Raw genomic sequence first — 20,541 nt, 5'->3', positions numbered from 1 at the left:
GAGACCTCACTGCAGCCCGTCCCATCACCTGCCACACCAGGTACACCCACAGTACAGCGCAGGCTTATTTGCTGAAGCTAGAGAAACAAGTGAGCTCTACCAAGCTCCCTGAGGAGTACCTCCAGCAGTGTGCAGCCCCCCTGGGAAAAAGAGCATTACAGGCAACTCCTGTCACCCAGAGTGGCTGCGAGAAGCACCACGGGACCCACAGTGAACCACCAGGCCATAGCACCCCCATGGCACAGCAGCATCTAACGCTGTGTGCAGCAATAGCACAATGCGGGACAGTGGAAGGAGTGCAAGCTACAGCATCGCCCATCTCCTGCACCCCATTTAGTCTTGCCACATTGAATCAGAGAATAATTGAGGTCGAAAGGATCTTCAGATCTCTGGTCCAATTCCCTCTTTCAGAACAGGGTTAACTTTGACATTAGATCAGGTTTAGATCCTGAAACTCAGGCTATCTCACAGGATCATGTGCAGATGTGACTTGGAGTAAATGCAGTTAACTGTGGAGTGGGGCCCCGAAGCAGTAAAATGAGCCTGGACCAAGGTATCCTTTCAGAAAAGCAGAAGAAATACGTTCTTTCAGAGACGCTATTGCATCATGGAGACACAGAGAAAGGGAATCTAGTGTGAGGAGCACCAGCTGGCCAGAGAGGCAGCTTTTCCTGATCTGCTCCACCTGTCTTGCTGTCTGCTTGGCCTATGTGTTTTCAGGGCCATAGGACTAAGACTGCCCCTCTACAGATGTGCATACAGCACCCAGTCTTATAGGTTGCTAAAGTGTACAATAATGCAAACATACAGCCTAGCTTATCTCCAAGATCTCAATAGCTGCTGTTGCCCTCACATCCCAGTAGGTCTCAACCTTCCCTGTCTTCTCAAAGTGTTCATGTGCATCAGTAAATACTACTAGCTTCATTTTACAGCGGAGGAAACCAAGGCAAAGGGAGAATGAGTTATTTGACTATGCTTAGGCAGAAAGTCTGTGCAAGAACATGGGTGCCCCCTCACTGTGTGATCATTCTGGGGCCCCCTTTGTGCAAGACGGCATGACAAGGAGGTCCCACACACCCCAAGACACATTTCTATGGAGGAACACACTACGGAGCTCTGCAGCAGGATGAGATCTTCTTGCAGATGCTGCTGGGACTGAATTATCAGGCTATGGATTCTCTCCAGGCCTCAGAGATGTGGATGATCGGCAGATCCTCTCCAGTCTCTGGCTCCCTTAAGCGAGCTCCAAGAGATCGGCTGTGCTGAGAGCTCAGGGGACCTTTTCACTTCCCTGCAGGTTCTCTGTCCAAAGAAACATATGGCCCAGATGGTTTGGATTTGACGGGGTATGGCAGGGTGCAACAGAAAACACTCTGCATCTCACAAGCATGTGCGGCTTCCTAATGAAGAAGCTGCAACCAAAAGTCCACCAAGTACATTTATCCACACTCAGCCACAGAGGAGCTTCCTTAGTTCATGGCTAGGGAATAAAGAGCTGCTAACCCAGACAGGACTGAGCTAGTTATTTTCACTGTGGTTTTGACTGGCAAGTCACTTCTGGGTAAAATCTTGGTCCTGTTGAAGTCAGTGGCAAAACTCCCACAGCGGGAGACCAAGATTTCACCCATAAGTTCAACTAAGGCTAGAACCAAGATTTATGATTGTCTGAGTTCAGCACTTGCAGAATTGCATAGGAATAGATTCATTTGAAATTGTTTTCTCTTTAAAAAATGGAACTCAAACAGAAGAGTGGAAATGCAACAGTGATAATTGCTGGGTTGGGATCATAAATGACGCTGAAAGACGAAAGATGCTGAATACACAGCCATGGCATATCACAAAAATCTCTTTTCTCAGGGTGGGTGAATCCAGAAGGTAAGAGAGTAGCAGCAATGGAGTAAGCTGGATGGAGACCCTGCCCTTAACATGTGCCACTGACGTAGCTACCTGGAAGTCATATGGATCTAAAATATTTTGGCCATGTTATCTCAGCGCAGAATCTCCTGATTCTTGAATTGGTTGCAGACAATGTAAGGAACTTCGAGTAAGCAAGATGGAAAGATTTGCCTTGATGGCATCCCTTTAAAATAATCCTTCAGTGCTGCAAAATGGGTCTATATACAGGCTGGTGGTTTTCCATGTTTCTCGCTCCGTAATAGCTTCACCTCAGATCTGACGGGCTTACAGATTCCCAGGAAATGTTTGTAATTACTTGCCCTGCAAACATTTCCTATGGTTATTGTGGGGTCAAGCCAACATTTTTTTGACTTACATATCTTCAGCACATCTGAGCTGACACATCATCCAAAACACTAGTGAACTGTTTTTTTAAAAAAATCAACAAATTTGTTTCAAATTCTGCTTGTTTAAAGTTCACTTGTGTTAACTCTAGATCTAGGGCAGGACAGGACGTGACAAATACATCCTGCAGTGTTTCTGCTTTAGAATGAACTAATTGCTGGAAACTTGGCAAGAAAAGTGGTTTTTGGAGTTGGGGGTTTCTGATAAGCTTTTGATAAGTGCTTGGAGAGAATCCTCCCCTGCGTGGGCCCGGTGCGGAATATGCTGAAGTCACTGGAAAGCCCTCCATAGCGCTGTTCCTCTAGGTAGAGCACACACTGTCTCTGGACCAGGGCTACATGTTATAAGAACACCTATTTCTCTCGGAAACAGTCTCTGGGTGGTCCTGAATCATCAGCAATAACAGAGGCTCTCATGTTGCAGGTTTGCAGGTTGTACTTAAAAGGAGAGGTCCCTCACATGAGTAGCGGAAACCGTTCACGTTGAAGCAGGCAATATCTTCCCTCAGTGTCACGCTTCACCTTATCAATCATCCACGGCTTATCGGGGTGTTCCTCTGCCAAATGAAACAGTTCTGCCCCACTGTCTTATCGGGGAAAAGCAGGATTTACAAGATGCGATTACACCACCTTCGTCATTCCACCGTCTACCAACTAAGCAGCTGCTTGGGGGCACAACTGGAGAAGCACCTACAAGTGCCAGAGGTTTTACGTGCTGAAGGAGGAGAAGAAAACGAGAGGGTGCTGCCCATGCGTCTAACCAAGAACAATGGGAAGGGAAGGATGGAGCAACCCACATGGCATGTTCCATATACGGAGAAACTTCGTGACAGTGGAACAAGCTCCCAAGAGATGAAGAAAGCCTCATTGACTGCAGCATTTAAAACTAGTCCAGGCAAAGCTCTGGTGAGCAAAGGGAGCACTACGATGTGGGCTGGGGAAGCACCTAGGCTGCCCGACAAGGCATTTCCCCTTCTACCATCTGGTGGAAAGGAGACCAAAACCAAACTGCAAAAATCATCCTGCTACCACCCATTATGCATGTGATCGCGCGCTGTCACCGTGTGAGCTCTGCTAACAACATTAATAAACAGAACAGGAAACAGATCTCTCCAAAGTGGCTTAACCATCTCTAGCTGATATGGGTATTGGCATGGACTGAAATAGGGAAAAGAGCGAGCCCTGGAGATTTACATCCATGTTTACACTTGACCAGAAAAGCCTCTGAAAGATCGCCTCAGTTTGAAACTTTAAATTTTACTGCACAGCCACAGCTGGCACCAAAGCAAGGTACCTGCCCTGAAGTGCAGCTCAGACCAGTGCGGCTTTATACTTCCCTCTTGATTTGATTCTTCCCCTCTGGAAGATATTTGCCAAGGTTATTTTATAAACTCCTTTCTATTTATAGTACAGCTCCTTCAGCTCTAATGAGATAATCTTCTGGCATTTCACCATCACTAATATTTACTTTGATGTTTAAAATAACATGTTCTGAGGGATTTTTTTTTTTTAAACTCTTTAAAATATAATCGAAGCAGCAAAATATATGGCTAGTGCAACAGGGCCAAATGCCTGGTGAGGCAGATGAAGTTAATGACATTGCAGCTTTTTCAGGGCAGACAGTTTATAATTCTCTGACCACATCGTACGGGAGGGAAAGAGGCATTGGCAGCTCCTGGAGATGGAGAGAGACAGTGAAAGCAGGAGAGGGAATGCAATATGTGTTTATTCTCAGGAATGAGGACAGCAAGGAACGTATAATTCTCCACTGGGGATTATAGCTCTTGCTTTTTGTAATTAAGCGTTTCACCCACAGCAGGTCTGCATAAGGGAACCCTCCTTTAGAGCAGCAAACATGCGATCAGATGGCTTAATGCAATAAAAAAGTAGAGTGGTGTGGGGAAAGGGGGAGGCGAGAGAGACGGAGAGCGCGCGAGTGCAGATGCCTGACTCCTGCTGTCTGCAGACACTTTGAAACACAACCCGGAGTTTTTATGGAAACTCTGAATGTTGGAGAAGGGTGAACATGGTTTTCATTCTCATAAATGTTTTTCCAGCGTGCAATATTCTTCAGGCTCATTCCTTCTCCAGTGAGACGGTTCTGATTTCAAAGAACATTCACATAACCTCCACCCCAGACCACCTCATTCCAACCTCAAAGAGGTTTTCTCTGGAAAAATTATTTTAAAGAGTGTTTTACCTTTTCTAGCGTTTTCCCCTCTTTCTTCTTTTTCCCCTTTTAATTCTTAGTGCTTCTTTCTTTCTTTTTTTTTTCTTCCCAACAGCAGCCAAAAGCTTCTCTCTCCCTCTCAGTCTTGCTTGTGTCAGAAAGTTTCCAGGCTGAGGGTTTATGTCGCCTTCCTCAATAACCTTCTTCTGTCAGACTCAGGCAGTGCTAGAGTTAGAGGTTCTGCTAAAAAGTCTCCTTTCAGGAAGTGAGCAGTAATAAGAGAGCAGCTCGGAGGCAGCATGTATTGGGGCTGCTCAAAAAAAAAAAAAAAAAAAAAAAAAAGAACCTTTGCTCAGGAATTTTGCCAGGATTATCCAAAAAAAAAAAAAAAAAAAATCCCAAACCCACAGGGCTGTAAAAGTCCCGCCCTGACTGCTGACATCAGTGCAGAAGGCAGGTCTTTCCTGCAACAGTATAAAACTAATCAGCTAAGCCGTTTTGCAAGGAAACGGGCAACGTCCTTCCCCAGCTAGCCCTGTCTGTTTGGACTGTGTTCGCAGAGCACCAAGCACAGCAGCTGGAGACCTGCTCCTTGGCCAATAAAATATCCCAATAAAAGTGATAAAGCAAAAAAGATCAGGCTGACGGTGGCACACAGGAGACAGAACAGAGAAAGCAAGCCAGAACTTCTGTTTTTTTTTCCAAAACAAACAAAATTCCCATCCTTCATTGTAACTGCATCTTTGAAAATTCTTTTAAAAAAGCCAGTGCAAGTCTGATGAAATGACCTTAACAAGGACAATTTTACTCTATAGGAGAGTTAGGCTTTAGCATTAAATTTAAAAAAGCCTTCAAGAATTTGCTAATGTTTGAAAAAAGTTCCTTCCCTTCCCAATTACATCACTTTATCCCTGTTGGCTCTTGGGACACCATAATTTCTCTTGTTCTGCTGCCACCATGGAGTGTCCCACAGAGAACAATACATTTCCAAAGTAAAGAATAAACATTGCAAATAATAAAATACTGCATGTTTAAAAACAAAGCTCTCTGTCAGGACACATAAAACAATATGCAACAATAAAGGGCAGGAGCTCATTTCCTTCTTCCGTCTGAGTTGTCTTTGAGATTAGAAAGCTGAATATGTAAACCTTGGTGATGAGAGAATTACATGGCAATGCTGCAAATATTACAGAAAAGGTCCCTTCTAACCTGCCATGCACTGAGCTGCTTCCCTGTGGATATAGAGGTGGCCCTGGGGAAGGCCATGTTGGACAGATGCAGTAAAGTGCAGTATCAGGCACCAGACTTCCACTCTGAGTCCACCTCTGCCAACAGAGGAGCCCCAAAACTGTCCCCAAGGACCCTTTTAGCATAAGAAGAATTGACTGAAGGGTGAGTGCTGAAACGCAGCACGGAAAGAGGTAAGCTAACTCGTAGATCAAACTCCCTGAAGACGAGACCCCCTCTGCGTGCTCTGCTGTGGCCCATTCTAGGTACATGCAGTGCCAAATCCACAGGATTTGGCCCTAAAGGACAGGCCTATGCAGCCAGGGCTCTTCTACATGGTCCTGGCACCATCCAGTACAGGTCTTAGCAGCCATCTGGCTGTTGGATGGGAATGGAGCATAGGACAAGCCACGGGGGGAATTGAAGGTCTGGCCAGCCCTACATCCTGGGCGGATGCTGGCCATGGGATGCCTAAGGAACAGGATTAAGAAGACAAGGAACCTGCGGTTCTTTTCACAGTATATCCTCCTGGCTAACAATAAATGAAGTGCAAGACTAACTCTGAACCAAAGTCTGTATCTTTTCACATAATAGATTTCCTTTCATTAATCTGCACAAACACTTACTTATTGAATCCCTCTGAGCTCCACTTCTCTGATGGAGCAGCAGCATGATCTGAGCAGGAGATGCCTGAGAAAGGAGTCACATTCCAGCGCCTTCCTTTACCCATGAGAACACAAGTGCGGCCGCAGTGACTGGAACCTAGAGTCCACCTAGCCCAGAGTCCTACTACCTTTGACGGCGGCCAAGATGCCCGGGGAAGAGGAAGACAGTGTCCCACCTGCCAGTGCTCTGCAGCTCTGGGACTTCCTGAGCCTCCAGTATTTGAGTATTTAGTATTGCCAAATTCCGAGTATTGGATTCTGAGTATTTGGTATTGCCTAGTAGCTGGTGCGCTGGTCCTAACAGCCTCAAGACAGCGACAATGAAGGGAAACATCCTTTGATCCCAGAAACAGAGGCCTGGCTGTGCATGTGCCCAGCCCTGGGCTCACTCCTAGTGCAGCACCAGTCTGCAGCTAGGACATCCTGATGCCATGTGGTGAGAATTGGCCCTGAAAACCCCTGTCCCATCATGGACAGAAAATGCAAGAAGAACAAACATCAGACCAGGACCGCTCTTCATTATGGGCATGGTCTAATCTCTTTTTGAAGGTGGAGTTCAAGGGGACTGGGCTGGATTTTTGGCTGGTTCCCTGGCTGGGTGGAAAGAATGGTTTCCTTCCTCTTCAGGGTGCATTAGCCATTGTCCAAGCCCCCAAAGCGTACATAAAAGAGCAACTAAACGAAGTATTTGGGCTTTAATTGAGCAGTGCTGCTTCTGGCCATACAAAAACTAATTGCCCAAAGTGTGGCCCAGTGCCAGATGAGGGGCTTTCAACTGTTTTGTCTGCTGAAGTTCACCCTCAAAGACACTGCGTGCAATTAAAAGGGAGAGGGGTTGCAATACCATCTTTCCTGCTCAGGAGCGAACAGCCATGGGCTACCTCTCTCCCTCCCCAGGGCTACTTGCTCTTTCCCATAGCACAGAGTCTCCTCGCACCGGAGGCTGCAATCCATCCTGGATTGCAAATATAGTGCTAGAGACTCCTGACGAGCAGGATCATATTTTGTGTCCTTGCACGCATGCCTGGTGCTGAAGCCTCCCTAACCCTGTACCAGAGCACAGCTTTGCTCTAAGGCCTCTCTCATCCTAGTACCAGGCCAAGCAAATTCCTTAGCTCAGAAATAAGGTCTTAATCCAGTCTGGGCCTCTCTCTCCAAGACCAGAGAGTGCCAACTAGAGCCGCTCTCATTCCCTCTCCTGCTGGGATAAGGAGAGGAGGACGCATTTCCAGGTGAGCCTTGAAATCCTCTCTCTAGCTCCCCTGCCTCCTCACTCACGTGGGGTGGCGGAGGGGGAGCCCCGAGTCCCCAAGGCCAGCGCAGGCTCAGCAGCCCGGTGACACTGCACCCTCATGTGGCTGCACAGGGCACAGGCTGCACACTCAGCTCCCCAGCGCACAGCATTTGCAAAGTCCAGGCTGCAGTGCCCAGCTGCTGAAACCCCTGCAGGGATGCCATGCTGAACCTCATCAGACCTTGGGTAAATACAGCAAAGAGCAATGCTTTCAGGCAAACAAGACAACCGTCGCTTTTCGGCCATGCTGCCAAATGCCCAAATGCACTCAGGATGCCAGCAGCAGCATGCAACAGCAGTTTGCAGGACACACAGAGGCCAGGGCTCATTTCAAGGCTTGTAAGGTTGCAGAACCTTTGGTGCCATTAAAGCACAGAAGGGATGGCATTGAGGCCTGAAGGAGTAATTTTGTATAATCATTTCGTGCATAAAATAAAAAGGCTCTTGCTATGTCTAAACTGCAAGGCCTGGGCAGACTTCCCAGTTCCAGCTCTACATCACAGCCTGGCCCCAAGTCCATGTTGGGACTAACTGTTTCACCATGGACTAATCCTTTTTGTTTGTACAGTCCCTAACACAACGACACTCCCTTTGGCCTTTTAGCTACCACTGTAACAAACTGCTCTGTTTGTAGCCCAAATATTGCAGGCTACTGAGAACCTGCGAGGGAAACCAGCTGTAAACAAATGTTTTTGATTTTCCACTAGTGGAGAGACATGCAAACTAATTGCTTAACAGTAAGAAACAGATTTTTAATTAGTCCCAGGTGTTATAACAGATAAAATGAGTTTGGTATCTCCCAAACTTGTATCTCCAGCTTGGAAGAGCTACCAGTAGCTTTGAGAGCATGGCCAGAAAAGAACAATTGCCAAGATCACCATATTTTTGCCTTAAACTTAGTAGGGACTCTGGACAAAGGACAAATTTGCAGGTGAGCCTTGCTGCAGGCTCAGGAAGAAGAGTGCTCTGCTCACACTAATGTTAGCTGGGTCAGGTTGCTTCATTTTTCACACTTGTAAGCTGCCTAGGTGACTCATATCTTCTATATCAGGATCTTGCTTTATTTGAAACATTTCTTCACAAATATCTTGTACTGCCACATGTACAAAGCATAAACACAGGACTCCAGGTAGGATTCAGCAATGAAATGCCTTACAGTTGAGTAATGTTCAAGGATAGCCCATATTTTGCATATGTAACCCTATTAGGGCATCTTTTACTTCATAAAAATCTGGATTATCAGCAAACTCAACTGGCCATCGTCACAGCCCTGGTCCTAACTTCTTATATGGCAGAGTCTTCTGCAGCAAAGAATTTTCCGCATGTGACAGACACATTGGGATTCCCCATCCATCTTGCTGGGACCCTCTTTGTTTGGATGCCCACGATGCTGTAGCCCTTCTTCTCAGTCACTGAGAGCTGGCACTGAACCCTGACCCTTTACCCATCTCTTCAAAGCTAACGAGTTGACAAATGGTAATGAGAGGTTTACCATGGCTAGTTATGAAACATGCACACTTCTGCCTTCTGGAAAAGTGAGATCTGTCCTTGAGGAATAGCTGGAAGTCATTCCAATCCCAAACAGTGTCATTTTGGTGCTGGGCAATTCTTGACCGAGCTCTTAGTAAGGGCACTTCTGCACTACAAAGCTAGAGAGCGGAACAGAAAAAAAATGACTAGAAGAGGCTTCTTGGGTTACTGAATTTAGATCCTGACCATCACAAGCTGTCACAAAGAAGCCCCAAACAGAGGGCCTTTCTCTTGTAGCCTCCAAGTTGGATGCTGAAAATCCAAAGAGACTGAACTCTCCTTGTCCCCTTATGACTTCCAAGGGGCACATTATGGCATGGCAGGCATTTACTTGTGCAGAAGCACTCACTTCCCCATGAACATCTGTTCCACGGGCAAGATGAGACCTTTGCTGCTCTCCAGGCAACATCTTCCCCCAGCACAACATTTGTTTAAATAATGACTGCTCTTCACTACCTCCATCAAGTTTGTTTTCTTCCATAAGAAACTGTTATGCCCTGGCATTGAGAAGGTTCTCAGAACTCTCTCACTCTTCAGACCTACACAGCTTTTATTTTCTCTTCTTTCCTTTCCTGTGCAAGAAGGAAATAGGTCACATTTCAAAGAAACCAGCAAACGGAGGTTACCGAATGCCAGACAGCTCACTGGATGGTGTGGCCTGGTCCCCTCCCGTCTTCCGAAATCACATTTTGTTGTTTGCTGAAGGATATTCTTCCCTGTCTTCTCTCCTTCCTTTCTTCACAATTGATGTAACGAAGCTCTAACAAGACATTGCCCACATCTTCAAAGCCCGGTAAGACACTTCTTTGGCTGTCAGTATATTCAGTAGCTGTTACGTGACATGGCTGCTTTGTTCCTTGTCTCATATCTTTCTGCATGCTCCGGCAGCATCAATGCTTTACTGGCGAGAGTGGGGGAAACCTGTGAAATGTCAGCATTAATAGTCCCAATTTAATTCACCATGTGACTACTCTAGCTCTTCTACCAACTACTCCACCATTTCAGGAAAAAAAAGCAAGTATAGCGGCAGAGGGATCAGGCTTTCTTTTCTGATTTGTGAGGAGTTGCACAAGTTGGAAGAAGCTGAAACGATGGCCAGTAGTCCAATAGTCAGAGCCAGCCATTCTTTCCTTTAGATCTGGACACCATGTTAAAAATGGTCTCCCTTAGAAGCTTCTCTTTAAATTCAACTGAGCAGTACCTAAATGCCTAGATGGCAACCTGGAAAGACTTGTGTGCTGAGGATCCCTGGCATCTATTGAATGAGGCACCAAATAATCGAGGAGAGGGGCTTTAGAGAATCCATCCTGATAAATACAACAGCAACTATACTGAAAAACAGGCCTTCGGCAAATTCCCACTCACTTCTCAATTTCTTTGTCATCTCATCTGTTATTGCTCTGCACTTTTCTGTGAAAACAGGCACAGTTCCAAGTCCCAGCAATTCAAACACAGTCCATGGTGTTATGGAATAAACTGGGACAAAGGAAAGTTGAGATTAAGCCTCAGAAAACATTTCCTAATGGTCAGATCTGTTACTGTGGAATAAATGCTGCAGGGATGTGGGGGAAACCCCATCACATGGGTAGAACTGGAGAAGAAACTGAAGAAGGGATCAGGCAGAAGGCTCCTTCACTGGCAGGGAGATGAACAAACTGCTCTAAGAGCTTATACTTCTGGTATACTTATGATTTGTGTCTTGAACCATTCATCACCCTTTTTCCTCTTGAGCAGAGGAGGGACCCAAGTTCCTGTAACACTTGTTGATGCTCCTGAGAAAACAATTTCCTAAACATAGTTTATGCCACAGTAGTGTTTAGCATCCACATGGAAATGCATGTGCATTTAATGGCTTCTTTGTAAAAGTTGTTTCCCACTGAGACCTAAACCAGAAAGAGGGTTTCCCGAGGAGAACTTTAACCCTTAAATAACAAGCATTATGCTGCAGTCGGTACTGCCCTGTAAGGTAACTGGCTTTTGCAAGGAACAGAAAATCTTTGCAACATCAGGCTTTGTATGTGATCTAAGCCCACTGAACCTGCTATGTAAAACTCTGCTTAAGCAGTGAAGGTCTGAGAAAGCAAATGCAGTCAGAAAAGGCAACATATATGTTAGTTAAGACAAGCTTTGACTCACATAAACCCTGAGCAGGTGGGACCAGCAGCACAAAAGCACAGAGAGCAAGGGTAAATGAGGCCACCAAGATAGACCTATTTTTCACCTCTAATGGTTTTGTGGATCCAAGTAGAGTAACATGACCAGGAACAGAAAAAGATGCATGAAGTGGTTAATAGGGCAGGCACTATCAAAGGGCAAGGCAGAAAATGAATCTGGAGGGTTGGAAATATATAGGAGTATACATGACTGCTCTCAAGTAATTTAAAGCTCCAGATAGTTTGTCTAGCACCTGCTTTCCCAGGAATCACTGCTTAGCCACATGGCAACATTAGATGTACTGTATCTCTCAGACTAGGTTAGGAATTTCAAGGGATAGTACTTGTTCATTCTCTCCTTCACCAAGGCAGCAATATGCATTTTTAAACATAGTTTTGATCATGGACTTATGCTAACTTAGTCTCATAATAATCCCCAGAGGCTTCAGTGAGGGGCCTGAAGGGTTTGGATTTGAATGGACACAGCAGAGATGGGTGGGCCAAGCTGGAAAAAGCCCAGAAGGCAAAATGGGTAATGGGAGCCAGGGGGAACATGGGGTGCTTTCTACAGGCCACATAGAGAGCCAGGAAACAAAGCTGTGGCAACTCTGAGGAAGGCAGGAAGGATAGAGCATGAGCTAAGATCTTAGGAACCCCAATTCCCAAATTATTTAAGTCAATGGAACATCAAAAAGCCTTTACCATTATTAAAGATAATGGTGAAGGCCTGTGCAAATCTGCCCACTATTTCTCTGTGCACCAGTTTTCTACCTGATAAACAGAGATAGAAAGCTGCTTGTTAGTGTCACATTTCAACACCCAGAAAAGACCCTTTCGCATAGGAAATGACTGACTGTGAATGTAAACTTCCATTACTACTTACAAGTCGCATGCTCTGCCTAAATGCATGCTGGTCACATGCAAATATATACTCACAGTTCACAGCTAATAAGCTTTTGCAAGAACATCTGAGCTGGTGAAGCCCACGTCCTCAGTTTCCCCTGCCCCCAACAGTATTAGTTTTCTTCTTCAAAACAGAAATTTCTCACAACCATCTCTTAATCCCATAGAGTCTGCAGTTTACTAGCATATTTTGTGAAGACTTAAGGTAAAGGAGTAATCTTATTCTGTTTGGAGATGATGTTCAAAGAAATCCTGAGCAACAGTAATAAGTGATAAAGCAAAATTTGAACTCCCACTTTGATGAAGATAAATCAAGGCCTAAACCCTGCCTTACTTATCAGGACAGTATTTTAAGCCTGCTGCTCCCTGGGGTTTTAGGAGATAGCTGATCTTGCAGAATTCTTCTCTTGGTTACAGGTTAGGTTTCAAGCTCATTTATCTTTTGACTTTTAAGACTCCAAACAGAACAATTTATGCTCAACCTTTGCTGTCAAGTCACAGATGACTAAGGGTCTGAGCTCTTTCTACTTTATTTGCCAAGTTTATAGCCTTAACAGATCCAGGAGCTCTCAGGTCTTTTCCGTGCAGTGCTCATCATTACCTCTCCTCAGCTGACTACCAGCTCAAATCAGACAGCGAGTATTATTTACTGATGCTCAGGCCCTTTTCTACAACTCCAGGAAGATGTGTCCTGGGATGTTAAACGTGCCTTTGGCAACACAAGAATCATCCTCCACTTCCCTGTGGCTACTTTAGCAAGTACCAAGCACCAAAGAGTAAGCGTAGGGGCCTTAAATTCAACACCTAACAGAGTATTTCAAAAGACCCTAGAGAAGCATGACAAACCTGCACTAACTGTTGAGAAAAACTGGGTACATAATTGCCATCCTATCCCAATTCATTGCAGGGCTGCTTAGCCAGAGACCTAGTTTTACAAGTCACATGGGACCAAAAGCTCTTCAAGCAGCCTGTGTAACAGCCTATGGACATCCAAGAGGATTGGGGTGCCTGATTTATTGAGTTTTGTTGATCAGTGACCTCCTCTGCACTATGGTGCATTCACAGAACAGCACAGAGATACCTGAGCTAACTTGGGGAACTGGAAACATCTGCGGTTACACACAGTGCAATGCTAATGCAGTTAATAACATTTCTGGTAACCAAGCTTCTCCAAAGGTTGCTGCCCTGTGCAATACGAACACATCCTTCATAACAGAGCTGTGAGCGTGCAGACTTCTCTTGCCCCCTTGGGGGTAGTAGGTGTTAAAGGCAATCAGGACTGCTAAACGCTTTCCTGTGTCCACTGTTAGTTGGATCCTGCACAAGCTCAGCAGTCCATTTACACTGTACCGACTCCAGGATTGATGCATCAGAACACAGGAATCCTTTACAGCAATATGGTGCTTTGACATTATTCCTGAGCATGCATAAAAATATCCTTATGGGACTGAAGCTATTAGGAACTGCATAGCTAGTTTGGACCTGAAGGAATGCAAGGAGGATTTATGATTTCTCCCAGCTGATGACAGAATTAATTTAGCAGGGACAGTTGCACATAAGTGACACAGTATGAATGCTATACAGTTTGAATCTTCAGGCAAGACCTGTCATTTGTATCTTGGAATATCTACATAGCTCTTTATTGTGAAGGATCCTAAAGTGCTTCAGAAAGCAACCACTTCACTCTGTGGGGGATGAGACACAGTTATTGCAGTAAAGAACTCAAATACAGATTCAGGGGGTCTGGCACAGTAAATGGGGTAAGAGGCTTCAGATGATGTGGTATTCTTCCAAAAATTCTATGGGATCTTAAAACACCACAAAATGTTTCAGTTCTGAGCTTCACTGGCCCTAATAAAGCATGCATAAATCAACTACATTCTTCCAGGGCTTATCCTAGTTCATCTAGACATGCACTGTGCTTGCAGTGATAGGCAACATAATGTGACAGTAAGAGGGTGACTTGGGAGAACTCCAGCCCACTGCGTTACTGTGGCATGAGAATTTCTCTTTGCCTGCCTCAATTTCCCATTTGTTGGTGAGAAATCGTAAATTTCATCCCTCAGCTGCTTAGAAAAATAGAACTGAACAGTGGTACACCAATGCAAAGCACATTCAGCATCCAAAGGCACATTTTCAAGACTTAAAGTTCTCATCGCCCTGGGCAAAACCTAGGGTGAAACCTATGAATGGACAGGAAAAGATCTTAGCTCTCAGGGGAAGCTCTTCCCTACCTTCCAGGTTTTCCAGCTGAGAGCATTGAAACATTGCTAGGTTAAAGCTGACAAGCATCATTTTAAAGCCTTCCTAGACACACTGAGAAAAATCCTCTACTGCAAGAGTTAAAAAGCCCAAAGCAGAACATTGTGCCTTCCAGTTCATCCGCAGCGAGTCTTGGCAGGGCTGCTCAGAGAATTCCACCAGAGCTGCAGTGCGATGAATTCAATGGGACGTGCTGGCTTCTTCCAGGGGCCGCTGGAACAGCCCCAAGTCAGGCAGCATTTGGGATGAGCAAAGCTACAAAACTGCAGAGCAAAAGCAACTGAGCAGTAAAACTGAGCTTCCATTTGTGGGGTTACATTGCCTACCAACTACAAACGTTCAAGCAGCTGGCAGTATTAGTGAACATCATCTCAAACCTTAATGTTTTATGAGGATTTGTCTAAGCTATTATTTGATTAAAAAATATCCCTCCCCAAGCACCTAGAACTGTTGCTGCCTGTCAACAATTAATTTAATAGAAAAGCAGATTATACAGACAAGTCTGGAATGCAATAGACTCTTCACCTATCAGTCACTGGCTCAAATCCCAAGCTCAAATTCCAGAGACAGTCTTTCTGTATCCGAGATGTCTAATACAATTGTTTTTTGCCCAGGTCCCATCTCCTTTGATTTTTCAGCCAATAAAAGCAGAACAGTGAAGTCAGGTGAATATTAAAGACCTTAAATGATCATAAAAAGGAAAGAATGAATTTGGGCTTCCAAAAGCTTCTAAATAGCCTTCTGCTGAGGGATTAAGTAAACAAAGTTATGATAGGTCAGGTCAATTAAAGAACAGATTAATCGCTTTCTTTGCCCATCTGCTGTCCTGTTCCTACCTGCCTCTTCTCCATCTCATTAGAAGACTCCCATTGTGTGGCTTTCTAGGAGGTCACACTGGAATCTAATAAGTTGTTTGAGATCTGCAGGGTGAGTGGGGAAAAATAGCAAGATTTTTTTTAAAAACAAATATCATGACCTTCTTGCACTCAGATGTTTGTGTAGGGAAACCAAGATTCTGAAGATTAACGGTATAAGCATACACATATGGCTTGCCCCTCATTTCTTATTTGAGGAGATTATAATCTTCCACACACAGAGCTAGATGGCAGAAGTAGGTGCATCCAGCATAACCATTACTTGTTTGACAACCAGATACTCACTTCATTAAATTAATACAGTCCTAGGGAAGGATGTCAGACTAAACATTTCTTTAAACCAGTGGATGAAGCTCCTCCCCAAATCTTACATCAGGAGTTCTAGGTCCTGTTGCCTTCATCATGAAAAGTTATACAGGATAGAGGGATGTCAGCACTGGTCCTGCCACAGTCAAAAAACTGGCAGGACAGGTCACTAGCTGAAACACCAGCTTTGTACTGAGCAGTGAAAAGAGCCAGCAGATACTGCCCAGAAGAATATAATTTTGATGCAGGAACAGACAAGAGTCTAGAGAAAGGCCCTATAGTCACAGAAAGCAACTGCAGCAGTAGATGCCAGAGGAACAGTGGAGTTTTCAGGGGTGTTCAGTGATGTCCGCAGCTCTCTGAAATCACATTATGAGAGCAGGGTTGAAAAGCACAGGGCGCTTCTGAGAATTCAGCTGTGAAGTCTGGGCCCATGCAGGGCAGGACATGCCCTGCACAGGTGCCAGTGAACAGACTTCCCCAGGACCTGGAAGGATTTCCACTCACTCTCTGCTGAGAATGCTGAAGAAAAGCCTATTTGCAATTAAATGTCACTGCAAAGACCCACCCCACTATGAACTGGGCTGAGAGAACAACTGTTCTGCTAACAGTGCCCAAGCAACTGCCAGACAGGAACATCCAGCCTGGCCCCACCATGGCTGGATGCAATCCAGCAACCTAGAGGGCTTTGTAGCACAAAGCCCTGTTCCTTGGACCATGATGTCCTTCCTTGGAGAATTTGTTTTGATGGGTTATCGGCATCCCACAATAGAAGCAGTCAGCATGTTTAGCTGACAAGGGGAGGTTGCAGGAGAGAAGCAGAAGCTAGCAGTGACCAGAGGATTTTCTGGAAGACAGTGTTAACCCTTTGCTGTTCATTTCAGTGTCTTGTGTCCAACAGAGGAAAGAGATGGGTGCTTGCAACAGGATGTTCAGCTGCAGGTTTAGTTCAAAGTAGTTTTTGTACCAAGCAAAACTGAAGAGAGATGGTGCATTTTGCCTATGGTAACATGGACAGAAGTGACTGAGCACGGGTAGACATTGATTAAAGTCACCTCCCATTGGCAGTGTAGAAAGGACAAAAGCTAAGAGCTTACCAGACCATGAAGAATGAGCTATTTTTTCCACCTTTGTCAGTCATAGATGACAGCTGAGCCATGTTACAAGAAAGTAGTGCAAGAGAATATCTGCTGCTCTCCTTGCAACCCCCAGTCTGTGCGCAAGTAGAGAACTTCATTCTCATTTCAAACTGATGTCCAGCAAAAGACCACCAAAGGTGTCAACACTGGAAGCAAAATGTTTCTACATTCAGTGTTTTTCAGTTTTCCATGGAGCACTGACTGAACTGGAAATTACATCGGCCAGAGAGAAATTAAAAGTATTATTTTCCTTAAATGGAACTCATAGAATTGCAGAAATTAAATATGGGAAAGTCCTATTACTCATCCCAAATTCTTCCTGCCAGTCGGGGATTGTTCACTACAGTACACTTCCTGATCCAGTTTTAAATGACTAGCAATGACTTCCACTACTTCCCCTGGAGACACCATTTCACACATTGATGATCTTGTTATTAGGAAATGTTTCTTGATATCCAGACTTACTTTCCACAAATTAATATCTCCTTTTATCCTTATATCTTAGCAGAGCACACAAAACAGCTTTTGCTCTCCAAAAGAAGATCACACTCTTCAGATAGTTGTAGATTGCTCTCATGTTTCCCCCCTCCCCACCCCCCCAACCAGTCATGCTTGGGGGAACATACCATGGGCAAACTCAGTTCCTAAGCATACTCATTAATCAGTCCCATCAGGCCCTTCATCACTTTTATTGCTCTGTCCTGAATTTGTGCTGGGTTTGTGGCTCTTCTCTGGCACCAAAATGCTAACTGAAATAAGTAACCTCAAAAGTACCAGGGTGCTGGGATCACTGGCGCTGTTTGGCATAGGAACCACACCACATGGGTGATACCTTTTTTTGAAGGCTATGGCAATTTTGTTTTGATCTGTTACATGTAAACATAGCTCATCTTTACATATTTGAAAAGCAACAAGTGCACCCAATGCTCTGCTGGCCTTTTCCCCATCTGGCAACAGCTTTCACTCACTCCACTTATAGCAATAAGTGTTCATAAAAGCAAAGGCTATAGCTGCAATGCCAGTGGCAAACATCAGATGCCCAAAACATTCATTTTGTCATGTCTGGATCTGCTGCTAGCCCACTCTCCCTGGACTTTCAAAATGAGATGGAGAAACTCTGATGATTCATGGTCATTAGAAAGCCTGTGGCACTTATTACAAAGCACAGAAGTTAGCTTTTGTATTTTAGCCAGATTTTGAGTTGGATATTTATACTTTGCCTGCCTAAATCCCCCTAGCAGTGCTTAGAGAAGATAGTCTCCTTTAAGGCACTATTGTCAGTGCCTTACTGACGGTGTGTCATACCAAGGGTAGCTATGATGGAAGATGAGGCTGAATCGCCTCTAAAGTTGGCTTCTGCGATGTTCTGAGAGCAAAACCAGCTCCATGCATATGAACTGTTACATACAGCCGTCTTACCCCCAAGCAGAAACCTCTGTCCAGTGGCTATGTTCAGCTATGGGGGAGTTCAGAGCAGGTGGAAGCCTTTGACTGGGCTAAAATTCAGACAAACACACACAGTACCAAGGCAGCACCAGTAAGACCTAGCTCAGTACCAGCTCATGGTGGCATTTGCTTTCTTCCCTACATTCCCTGCAGACATCCTCCCAGGACTCTTACTCTGTGAGATAGTCTCAAACTCTGGGGACAGCTTCAGAGGAGGACTGTAGAACAGAATAAGAGTATGAAGTGTCACGTCTGAGTAGAGACATTGTCCAAACTGAGAATACTTAAAAAATACACCTGATATAGTAGTAGACACAAGAAGCCAGGTTGTATTGCAGAATACAGAAGACTAATAGCTTGCTGACATCTGACAGCATCTACCATGTGAAACAGCCCAATGACCATAGCACATGACTAGAGGAGAACACATGCTCAGAGGGCGGAGAATATTGACCGAGACACAGCAGCTATTTCCTCTTGAAACTAAATTAAGGCAGCACAATTAAAGGACTGAAACCAGCATGTCAGATGCCATCAATTTCCACTGAATCAGCAGGTTTTAACTGATTTGAAGCATTTGAGAGCAACTCTTGACTTGAAGGTCAGCCAGCAGATGGGTGAGCCCACCCATGTTATCTCCAGACAGTTTACCTTCCCTTCCTGCCTCTCCCAGCAGACCCAATAACACAGCACCATACCAAGCAGGGCACCCAGCTGCCCAGCTCAGTTCTTCCTTTTACAAGGAAGGATCACAGGTAACAAAAAAAATCTAATCCAAATTTTTGCTCCCTGTATTTTTTTAACATCCTTTTGAGCAATGGAGCTTGCTGCACCAACTAACACTAGTAGATATGTGGTCCAGCTAACAGCATTTTGTGAAGTGAGAGTTACTGCCAAGCCTCAGTGCCATTTATGTATTTACAGAGAATTTGATTGCTAGGTATCATGTATTTAAAGAGAAGGACAGGTTTTTTCCCCCCACTTCAGTACAAAAATCAACGACCCCATCAGAAAGGCATTAGAGAGGGCAGAGCCCAGTACCCCAGGAGCCAAGGAACAAGGCTTCTTTTGACCTGTACTATTGATCTGATCTGGCTACATCTATGGACACAACCACCCTCCTCTCCTCAGTTTGCCTCTCTTCCTTCTTACCCTGCTTTTCAGGACAGATATTGCACTCATATGCAGCACACAAGGTGGCTGTGATCTTCTAGGGAGTCTCTAGGTATTAAAGACAAATGCTGCTAAGCCCTAAGCTCAGCTATTACACTTATTTTTAAATGACAAATGCAAAACAAATACAGATGTTTTTATCATGTAGAAACAAAACAATGTTCCAGATTGGGTCATTTCGCAGTTGGAAATACAGTTCTGTCAATCACTCCACCTGGAGCAGCAAGAGGAGCAGAGGTGAGAAATACACTTTGTTCAGAACAGCATCTAACCTCCTTAGCAGAATTGAAACCTGCTGAGCAAGGTACCTGCTGAGCACCGCCAGAAAGACCCAAGCTAGTGCAAGACATGGAAGACTTATTTACAGTTAGTTCTATCATGGCCCTGCATTCTCATATGGATGTGACTCAAAAGCCTTCTGTGTAACCACCACTGCAGCCTGGAGAGTGAGGTAGGGCTGAGCTACTAAGAGTAGGATGGAGTTCAACTCTAGGCTAGTCCTGCAGATGCTGCATCACCCATCTCTCTCATTTTGTCTTTCTTCAGCCTGCTGCTCTCCAAATGCTCCAGGACCATGATGCTGGGTGCTAGGCTCTTATTTCAGCAAAAGCCCTTTACAAAGAAATCAAGGGAGGCCTGGCAGCAGAAAGCAACAGAGCCCTTCTCCCCTGATGTATACACACCTTACTGCAGTCTTCTTTCATTGGCCCCATGAATCCACCTCCTATGCTCCAAGAGAGATGATCCTGCTGAAGCACCAACTCTCTCTGGTTAACAGTCAACTCCAAGCTCTGCTTGAGTGGCAACCACTTCCTTTGGTTAGTGGCAGAACTAATTGGAAAAGCATTTAGAGTCAGCTCTGTGGCCAGTCATTACCCAGTGCAAATTAGACTGCTAAGACTAGCCACCTGCATTGCTCTATGCTGTGCTCCCTGGACACCACAGAGCACACCAAGGTCTGCATGCTGTCTTGTGCCTTTCCATCTCCAATCCCTGAGCAGAGCACAACTAGACAACAAGGTTTTACTCAAACATATGGACTCTGCTAGAAAGGGCACATGATGCATGACCGGCATGACCACATGTAGAATAGGAAAA

The 20,541-nt window shown here is 45.0% G+C and overlaps 2 protein-coding genes across 2 annotated transcripts in view; one reads left to right on the top strand and one right to left on the bottom strand.

Moving 5' to 3' along the window:
* ADAMTS10 (ADAM metallopeptidase with thrombospondin type 1 motif 10) overlaps positions 1–4,766 on the bottom strand; it is a 62,379-nt gene extending 57,613 nt beyond the window's left edge. Inside the window, exon 1 of the mRNA XM_013944635.2 lies at positions 4,501–4,766. The gene's annotated coding sequence lies outside the window, so the exon portion shown is untranslated. The remainder of the gene's footprint in view (positions 1–4,500) is intronic.
* A 5,169-nt stretch (positions 4,767–9,935) lies between these two features.
* The window catches only part of ZAP70 (zeta chain of T cell receptor associated protein kinase 70), a 30,441-nt gene continuing 19,835 nt past the window's right edge, over positions 9,936–20,541 (top strand). Inside the window, exon 1 of the mRNA XM_067312684.1 lies at positions 9,936–9,979. The gene's annotated coding sequence lies outside the window, so the exon portion shown is untranslated. The remainder of the gene's footprint in view (positions 9,980–20,541) is intronic.

This window comes from Apteryx mantelli, chromosome 30 (assembly GCF_036417845.1).
Source record: "Apteryx mantelli isolate bAptMan1 chromosome 30, bAptMan1.hap1, whole genome shotgun sequence".
Lineage (NCBI taxonomy): Eukaryota > Metazoa > Chordata > Aves > Apterygiformes > Apterygidae > Apteryx > Apteryx mantelli.
The sequence above is the reverse complement of the archived record's forward strand: the minus strand, read 5'-3'. Positions and strand labels throughout refer to the sequence as shown.